Genomic DNA, 11,686 nt, shown 5'->3' on the forward strand with positions numbered 1-11,686 from the left:
ATACACCCATCCCCTCATAATACACACAGTAACATACACCCATCACCTCATAATACACACAGTAACATACACCCATCCCCTCATAATACACACAGTAACATACACCCATCCCCTCATAATATACACAGTAACATAAACCCATCCCCTCATAATACACACAGTAACATACACCCATCACCTCATAATACACCCAGTAACATACACCCATCCCCTCATAATACACCCAGTAACATACACCCATCCCCTCAAAATACACACAGTAACATACACCCATCCCCTCATAATACACACAGAAACATACACCCATCACCTCATAATACACCCAGTAACATACACCCATCCCCTCATAATACACACAGTAACATACACCCATCACCTCATAATACACATAGTAACATACCCCCATCCCCTCATAATACGTACAGTAACATACACCCATCCCCTCATAATACACACAGTAACATACACCCATCCCTCATAATACACTTAGTAACATACACCCATACCCTCATAATACACTTAGTAACATACATCCATCACCTCATAATACACACAGTAACATACACCCATCCCCTCATAATACACACAGTAACATACACCCATCCCCTCATAATACACACAGTAAAATACACCCATCCCCTCATAATACACACAGTAACATACACCCATCCCCTCATAATACACACAGTAACATACACCCATCCCCTCATAATACACACAGTAACATACACCGATCACCTCATAATACACACAGTAACATACACCCATCCCCTCATAATACACACAGTAACATACACCCATAACCTCATAATACACACAGTAACATACACCCATCCCCTCATAATACACCCAGTAACATACACCCATCACCTCATAATACACACAGTAACATACACCCATCCCCTCATAATACACACAGTAACATACACCCATCACCTCATAATACACCCAGTAACATACACCCATCCCCTCATAATACACTTAATAACATACATCCATCACCTCATAATACACACAGTAACATACACCCATCCCCTCATAATACACACAGTAATATACACCCATCTCCTCATAATTCACACAGTAACATACACCCATCCCCTCATAATACACACAGTAACATACACCCATCCCCTCATAATACACACAGAAACATACACGCATCCCCTCATAATACACACAGTAACATACACCCATCCCCTCATAATACACACAGTAACATATACCCATCCCCTCATAATGCACTTAATAACATACATCCATCACCTCATAATACACACAGTAACATCCATCCATCCCCTCATAATACACACAGTAACATACACCCATCCCCTCATAATACAGACAGTAACATACACCCATCCCCTCATAATACACACAGTAACATACACAAATCCCCTCATAATACACACAGTAACATACACCCATCACCTCATAATACACACAGTAACATATACCCATCCCCTCATAATACACACAGTAACATACACCCATCACCTCATAATACACACAGTAACATACACCCATCACCTCATAATACACACAGTAACATACACCCATCCACTCATAATACACACAGTAACATACACCCATCCCCTCATAATATACACAGTAACATACACCCATCCCCTCATAATACACACAGTAACATACACCCATCACCTCATAATACACCCAGTAACATACACCCATCCCCTCATAATACACCCAGTAACATACACCCATCCCCTCATAATACACACAGTAACATACACCCATCCCCTCATAATACACACAGTAACATACACCCATCACCTCATAATACACCCAGTAACATACACCCATCCTCTCATAATACACACAGTAACATACACCCATCACCTCATAATACACACAGTAACATACCCCCATCCCCTCATAATACACACAGTAACATACACCCATCCCCTCATAATACACACAGTAACGTGCACCCATCCACTCATAATACACACAGTAACATACACCCATCCCCTCATAATACACTTAGTAACATACATCCATCACCTCATAATACACACAGTAACATACACCCATCCCCTCATAATACACACAGTAACATACACCCATCCCCTCATAATACACACAGTAACATACACCCATCCCCTCATAATACACACAGTAACATACACCCATCACCTCATAATACACACAGTAACATACACCCATCCCCTCATAATACACAGTAACATACACCCATCCCCTCATAATACACACAGTAACATACACCCATCCCCTCATAATACACCCAGTAACATACACCCATCCCCTCATAATATACACAATAACATACACCCATCCCCTCATAATACACACAGTAACATACACCCATCCCCTCATAATACACACAGTAACATACCCCCATCCCCTCATAATACACACAGTAACATACACACCATCCCCTCATAATACACACAGAAACATACACCGATCCCCTCATAATACACACAGTAACATACACCCATCTCCTCATAATACACACGGTAACATACAACCATCCCCTCATAATACACACAGTAACATACACCCATCCCCTCATAATACACAGTAACATACACCCATCACCTCATAATACACACAGTAACATACCCCCATCCCCTCATAATACACAGTAACATACCCCCATCCCCTTATAATACACAGTAACATACACCCATCCCCTCATAATACACACAGTAACATACACCCATCCCCTCATAATACACACAGTAACATACACCCATCCCCTCATAATACACACAGTAACATACACCCATCCCCTCATAATACACACAGTATCATACACCCATCACCTCATAATACACCCAGTAACATACACCCATCCCCTCATAATACACACAGTAACATACACCCATCCCCTCATAATACACACAGTAGCATACACCCATCCCCTCATAATACACACAGTAACATACACCCATTACCTCATAATACACATAGTAACATACCCCCATCCCCTCATAATACACACAGTAACATACACCCATCCCCTTATAATACACATAGTAACATACACCCATCCCCTCATAATACACACAGTAACATACACCCATCCCCTCATAATACACACAGTAACATACACCCATCCCCTCATAATAGACACAGTAACATACACCCATCCCCTCATAATACACACAGTAACATACACCCATCCCCTCATAATACACACAGTAACATACACCCATCACCTCATAATACACACAGTAACATACACCCATCCCCTCATAATACACACAGTAACATACACCCATCCCCTCATAATATACACAGTAACATATACCCATCCCCTCATAATACACCCAGTAACATACACCCATCACCTCATAATACACCCAGTAACATACACCCATCCCCTCATAATACACCCAGTAACATACACCCATCCCCTCAAAATACACACAGTAACATACACCCATCCCCTCATAATACACACAGTAACATACACCCATCACCTCATAATACACCCAGTAACATACACCCATCCCCTCATAATACACACAGTAACATACACCCATCACCTCATAATACACACAGTAACATACCCCCATCCCCTCATAATACGCACAGTAACATACACCCATCCCCTCATAATACACACAGTAACATACACCCATCCCTCATAATACACTTAGTAACATACACCCATACCCTCATAATACACTTAGTAACATACATCCATCACCTCATAATACACACAGTAACATACACCCATCCTCTCATAATACACACAGTAACATACACCCATCCCCTCATAATACACACAGTAACATACACCCATCCCCTCATAATACACACAGTAACATACACCCATCCCCTCATAATACACACAGTAACATACACCCATCCCCTCATAATACACACAGTAACATACACCCATCCCCTCATAATACACACAGTAACATACACCCATCACCTCATAATACACACAGTAACATACACCCATCCCCTCATAATACACACAGTAACATACACCCATACCCTCATAATACACACAGTAACATACACCCATCCCCTCATAATACACCCAGTAACATACACCCATCCCCTCATAATACACACAGTAACATACACCCATCCCCTCATAATACACACAGTAACATACACCCATCCCCTCATAATGCACACAGTAACATACACCCATCCCCTCATAATACACACAGTAACATACACCCATCACCTCATAATACACACAGTAACATACTCCCATCACCTCATAATACACACAGTAACATACACCCATCCCCTCATAATACACACAGTAACATACACCCATCACCTCATAATACACCCAGTAACATACACCCATCCCCTCATAATACACTTAGTAACATCCATCCATCACCTCATAATACACACAGTAACATACACCCATCCCCTCATAATACACACAGTAATATACACCCATCTCCTCATAATACACACAGTAACATACACCCATCCCCTCATAATACACACAGTAAAATACACCCATCCCCACATAGTACACACAGAAACATACACGCATCCCCTCATAATACACACAGTAACATACACCCATCCCCTCATAATACACACAGTAACATACACCCATCCCCTCATAATACACTTAGAAACATACATCCATCAACTCATAAAACACACAGTAACATCCATCCATCCCCTCATAATACACACAGTAACATACACCCATCCCCTCATAATTCACACAGTAACATACACCCATCCCCTCATAATACACACAGTAACATACACACATCCCCTCATAATACAGACAGTAACATACACCCATCACCTCATAATACACACAGTAACATACACCCATCCCCTTATAATACACACAGTAACATACACCCATCCCCTCAAAATACACACAGTAACATACACCCATCACCTCATAATACACACAGTAACATACACCCATCCCCTCATAATACACACAGTAACATACACCCATCCCCTCATAATATACACAGTAACATACACCCATCCCCTCATAATACACACAGTAACATACACCCATCACCTCATAATACACCCAGTAACATACACCCATCCCCTCATAATACACCCAGTAACATACACCCATCCCCTCATAATACACACAGTAACATACACCCATCCCCTCATAATACACACAGTAACATACACCCATCACCTCATAATACACCCAGTAACATACACACATCCTCTCATAATACTCACAGTAACATACACCCATCACCTCATAATACACACAGTAACATACCCCCATCCCCTCATAATACACACAGTAACATACACCCATCCCCTCATAATACACACAGTAACATACACCCATCCCCTCATAATACACACAGTAACATACACCCATCCCCTCATAATACACACAGTAACATACACCCATCCCCTCATAATACACTTAGTAACATACATCCATCACCTCATAAAACACACAGTAACATCCATCCATCCCCTCATAATACACACAGTAACATACACCCATCCCCTCATAATTCACACAGTAACATACACCCATCCCCTCATAATACACACAGTAACATACACACATCCCCTCATAATACAGACAGTAACATACACCCATCACCTCATAATACACACAGTAACATACACCCATCCCCTCATAATACACACAGTAACATACACCCATCCCCTCAAAATACACACAGTAACATACACCCATCACCTCATAATACACACAGTAACATACACCCATCCCCTCATAATACACACAGTAACATACACCCATCCCCTCATAATATACACAGTAACATACACCCATCCCCTCATAATACACACAGTAACATACACCCATCACCTCATAATACACCCAGTAACATACACCCATCCCCTCATAATACACCCAGTAACATACACCCATCCCCTCATAATACACACAGTAACATACACCCATCCCCTCATAATACACACAGTAACATACACCCATCACCTCATAATACACCCAGTAACATACACACATCCTCTCATAATACTCACAGTAACATACACCCATCACCTCATAATACACACAGTAACATACACCCATCCCCTCATAATACACACAGTAACATACACCCATCCCCTCATAATACACACAGTAACATACACCCATCACCTCATAATACACACAGTAACATACACCCATCCCCTCATAATACACACAGTAACATACCCCCATCCCCTCATAATACACACAGTAACATACACCCATCCCCTCATAATACACACAGAAACATACACCCATCCCCTCATAATACACACGGTAACATACACCCATCACCTCATAATACACACGGTAACATACACCCATCCACTCATAATACACAGCAACATACACCCATCACCTCATAATACACAGTAACATACCCCCATCCTCTCATAATACACACAGTAACATACACCCATCTACTATATAATTGTCTTATCCCGTCTGTCTGTCTGTGTCTGTCTGTCTGTCCAGGAAATCCCGCGTCGCTCATTGGTCCGGCAGCGGCCAATCAGCGCCGCGGGATTTCAGAAAAAAGATGGCGGCCGTTAGCAACTCATCTGCGGGACGAAGCTCAGCGGCGTTGCAGCCGGGAGATGAGCGCCGCGAGGCGCTCATCTCCCGGCCGGTACCAGCAGAAGGAACCCGACCGCCGGACCCATCTGCGGGACGGAGATGCAGCCGGGAGATGAGCGACGCGAGGCGCTCATCTCCTTGCCGGTAGCAGCGGAAGGACCGCCGGCGCCGCTGACCTCCATGCGGAAGGGAGGACCGATGAGCGGCGCTGCGGGTCGGGATACTTCTCCTGCGAGCGCCCGCTTTGTCCCGGGTTCTCGCAGCGTAAGTACCTGCACAGGCAGCGCCGCTCCCCGGTCCTCACCAAGACGATTCGATGATTGGTCGCGGTCTTCGGACCCAACCAATCACTGATCTTAGCGCAAAAGTTAAATACCGCTGTGCTGATTGGTCTGCGGACGCTGCCCGCGACCAATCATCGATTTGGGCGCCAAATTTAAATATCGGCCGCGACCAATCAGCACAGCGGTGTTTAAATCTGCAGCCAAGATCGGTGATTGGTCGCGGACGATATTTAAATTTGGCGCCCAAATCGGTGATTGGTCGCGGGCAGCGTCCACGACCAATCAGCACAGTAGTGGTTAACTTTAGCCGCAAGATCAGTGATTGGTCGCGGGCCAAGACAGCGACCAATCACCGATTTGTGCGGCACATTTAAATAGCGGCCGCGAACAATTGGATGTCAGCGCCGCTCCCCGGTCCTCCCTTCACACCCTAGCCGCATGGATGTCAGCGGCGCTGCCTGTGCGGATAGTTCCGCTCCGAGAACCCAGGACATAAGCGGGCGCTCGGAGCAGAAGTATCCCGACCCGCAGCGCCGCTCCCCGGTCCTCCAGTCACACCCTAGCCGCTGATGTCCCCACAGTATCCGCATGGTGTTACAAAGGTCTGGACATTTGTGTTAAAAATCGCTGATTGGTCGCTGACGCTGCCCGCGACCAATCACCGATTTGGGCGCCAAATTTAAATATCGGCCGCGACCAATCAGCACAGCGGTGTTTAAATCTGGAGCCAAGATCGGTGATTGGTCGCGGCCGATATTTAAATTTGGCGCCCAAAGCGGTGATTGGTCGCAGGCAGCACCAGCGACCAATCACCGATTTTTAACACAAATGTCCGGACCTTTGTAACACCATGCGGATACTGTGGGGACATCTGCGGCTAGGGTGTGAAGGGAGGACCGGGGAGCGCCGCTGCCTGTGCGGATACTTCTGCTGCGAGAACCCGGCACATGAGCGGGCGCTCGCAGCAGAAGTATCCGGACCCGCAGCGCCGCTCCCCGGTCCTCCCTTCACACCCTAGCCGCTGATTTTCTCACAGTATCCGCATGGTGTTACAAAGGTCCGGACTTTTGTGTTAAAAATCGCTGATTGGTCGCTGGCGCTGGCCGCGACCAATCACCGATTTGGGCGCCAAATTTAAATATCGTCCGCGACCAATCACCGATCTTGGCTCCACATTTAAACACCACTGTACTGATTGGTCGCAGACGCTATTTAAATGTGGCGCCAAAATCGGTGAATGGTTGCGCCCAGCGCCGGCGACCAATCAGCACAGCGGTGTTTAAATGTGGAGCCAAGATCGGTGATTGGTCGCGGCCGATATTTAAATTTGGCGCCCAAATCGGTGATTGGTCGCGGTCAGCGTCCGCGACCAATCAGCACATTAGTGTTTAACTTTGGCGCCAAGATCAGTGATTGGTCGCGGGCCAAAACAGCGACCAATCACCGATTTGTGCGGCAGATTTAAATAGCGGCCGCGACCAATTGGATGTCAGCGCCGCTCCCCGGTCCTCCCTTCACACCCTAGCCGCATGGATGTCAGCAGCGCTGCCTATGCGGATACTTCCGCTCCGAGAACCCGGGGCATGAGCGGGCGCTCGGAGCAGAAGTATCCGGACCCGCAGCGCCGCTCCCCGGTCCTCACTAATACGATTCCGCTCACCGCTCCTCACCAATACGATTCGCTGATTGGTCGCGCTCTGCGCACGCGACCAATCAGTGATCTTGGCGCTAAAGTTAAACACCGCTCTGCTGATTGGTCACGGCCGTCAGCCGCGACTAATCAGCGATTTTGGCTCCAAATTTAAACAACGCTCTGCTGATTGGTCGCGGTCGCCGGCCTCGACCAATCAGCGATTTTGGCGCCAAATTTAAACCCCGCTCTGCATCGCTCTGCTGATTGGTCGCGGTCGGGGGCTGCGACCAGTCAGCAGTATTGGCGCCAAATTTAAACACCGCTCTGCTGATTGGTCGCGGCCGACAGACGCCAACAATTAGCGAGATTGACGCCAAATTTAAACACCGCTCTGCTGATTGTTTGAGGCCGGCGGCCGCGACCAATCAGAGATTTTGGCGCCAAATTTAAACAACGCTCTGCTGATTGGTCAAGGCCGTCAGCCGTGACTAATCAGCGATTTTGGCGCCAAATTTAAACAACGCTCTGCTGATTGGTCGCGGTCGCCGGTCTCGACCAATCAGCGATTTTGGCGCCAAATTTAAACCCCGCTCTGCATCGCTCTGCTGATTGGTCGCGGTCGGGGGCTGCGACCAGTCAGCAGTATTGGCGCCAAATTTAAACACCGCTCTGCTGATTGGTCGCGGTCGCGACTAATCAGCGATTTTGGTGCCAAATTTAAACACACTCTCCAGTCCTCACTAACACGGTTTGCTGATTTGGTGGCGGCCGCCGCCCGCGACCAATCACCGATATTGCCGCCAAATTTAAACACCGCTTTGCTGATTGGTCGCGTTTGCCAAACGCGACCAATCAGCGATTTTGGCGCAAAATTTAAGCACAGCTATGCTGATTGTGCCCGGTCTAGAATACCCGATGCATTAGAATCGGGCCACCATCTAGTCCCCTCATAATACACTTAGTAACATACCACCATCCCCTCATAATACACACAGTAACATACACCCATCCCCTCATAATACACACAGTAACATACCCCCATCCCCTCATAATACACACAGTAACATACACCCATCCCCTCATAAAACACAGTAACATACCCCCATCCCCTCATAATGCACACAGTAACATACACCCATCCCCTCATAATACACACAGTAACATACCCCCATCCCCTCATAATACACACAGTAACATACACCCATCCCCTCACAATACACAGTAACATACCCCCATCCTCTCATAATGCACACAGTAACATACATACATCAACTCATAATACACCCAGTAGCATACACCCATCCCCTCATAATACACACAGTAACATACCCCCATCACCTCATAATACACACAGTAACATACACCCATCCCCTCATAATACACACAGTAACATACACCCATCCCCTCATAATACACAGTAACATACACCCATCCCCTCATAATACACACAGTAACATACACCCATCCCCTCATAATACACACAGTAACATACACCCATCCCCTCATAATACACACAGTAACATACACCCATCACCTCATAATACACACAGTAACATACACCCATCCCCTCATAATACACACAGTAACATACACCCATCACCTCATAATACACACAGTAACATACACTCATCCCCTCATAATACACACAGTAACATACACCCATCACCTCATAATACACACAGTAACATACACCCATCCCCTCATAATACACACAGTAACATACACCCATCCCCTCATAATACACACAGTAACATACCCCCATCCCCTCATAATACACCCAGTAACATACATCCATCACCTCATAATACACCCAGTAACATACACCCATCCCCTCATAATACACACAGTAACATACATCCATCACCTCATAATACACCCAGTAACATACCCCCATCCCCTCATAATACACACAGTAACATTCACCTATCCCCTCATAATACACACAGTAACATACCCCCATCACCTCATAATACACACAGTAGCATACATCCATCACCTCATAATACACCCAGTAACATACCCCCATCCCCTCATAATACACACAGTAACATTCACCTATCCCCTCATAATACACACAGTAACATACCCCCATCCCCTCATAATACACACAGTAACATACATCCATCACCTCATAATACACCCAGTAACATACACCCATCCCCTCATAATACACACAGTAACATACACCCATCCCCTCATAATACACAGAGTAACATACACGCATCCCCTCATAATACACACAGTAACATACCCCCATCCCCTCATAATACACACAGTAACATACATCCATCACCTCATAATACATCCAGTAACATACACCCATCCCCTCATAATACACACAGTAACATACATCCATCACCTCATAATACATCCAGTAACATACACCCATCCCCTCATAATACACTCAGTAACATACATCCATCACGTCATAATACACACAGTAACATACCCCCATCACCTCATAATACACACAGTAACATACACACATCCCCTCATAATACACACAGTAACATACACCCATTCCCTCATAATACACAGAGTAACATACACCCATCCCCTCATAATACACACAGTAACATACACCCATCCCCTCATAATACACAGTAACATACACCCATCCCCTAATAATACACAGTAACATACACCCATCCCCTTATAATACACACAGTAACATACCCCCATCCCCTCATAATACACACAGTAACATCCATCCATCACCTCATAATACACCCAGTAACATATCCCCATCCCCTCATAATACACATAGTAACATTCACCTATCCCCTCATAATACACACAGTAACATACCCCCATTACCTCATAATACACACAGTAACATACATACATCACCTCATAATACACCCAGTAACATACCCCTATCCCCTCATAATACACACAGTAACATTCACCTATCCCCTCATAATACACACAGTAACATACATCCATCACCTCATAATACACCCAGTAACATACACCCATCCCCTCATAATACACACAGTAACATACACCCATCCCCTCATAATACACAGAGTAACATACACCCATCCCCTCATAATACACACAGTAACATACCCCAATCCCCTCATAATACACACAGTAACATACAACCAACACCTCATAATACACCCAGTAACATACCCCCATCCCCTCATAATACACCCAGTAACATACATCCATCACCTCATAATACACACAGTAACATACCCCCATCCC

The sequence above is a fragment of the Phyllobates terribilis genome, unplaced genomic scaffold (assembly GCF_046119375.1).
Source record: "Phyllobates terribilis strain yellow unplaced genomic scaffold, ASM4611937v1 Scaffold_1__5_contigs__length_1240528914, whole genome shotgun sequence".
In the NCBI taxonomy this organism is placed as follows: Eukaryota; Metazoa; Chordata; class Amphibia; order Anura; family Dendrobatidae; genus Phyllobates; species Phyllobates terribilis.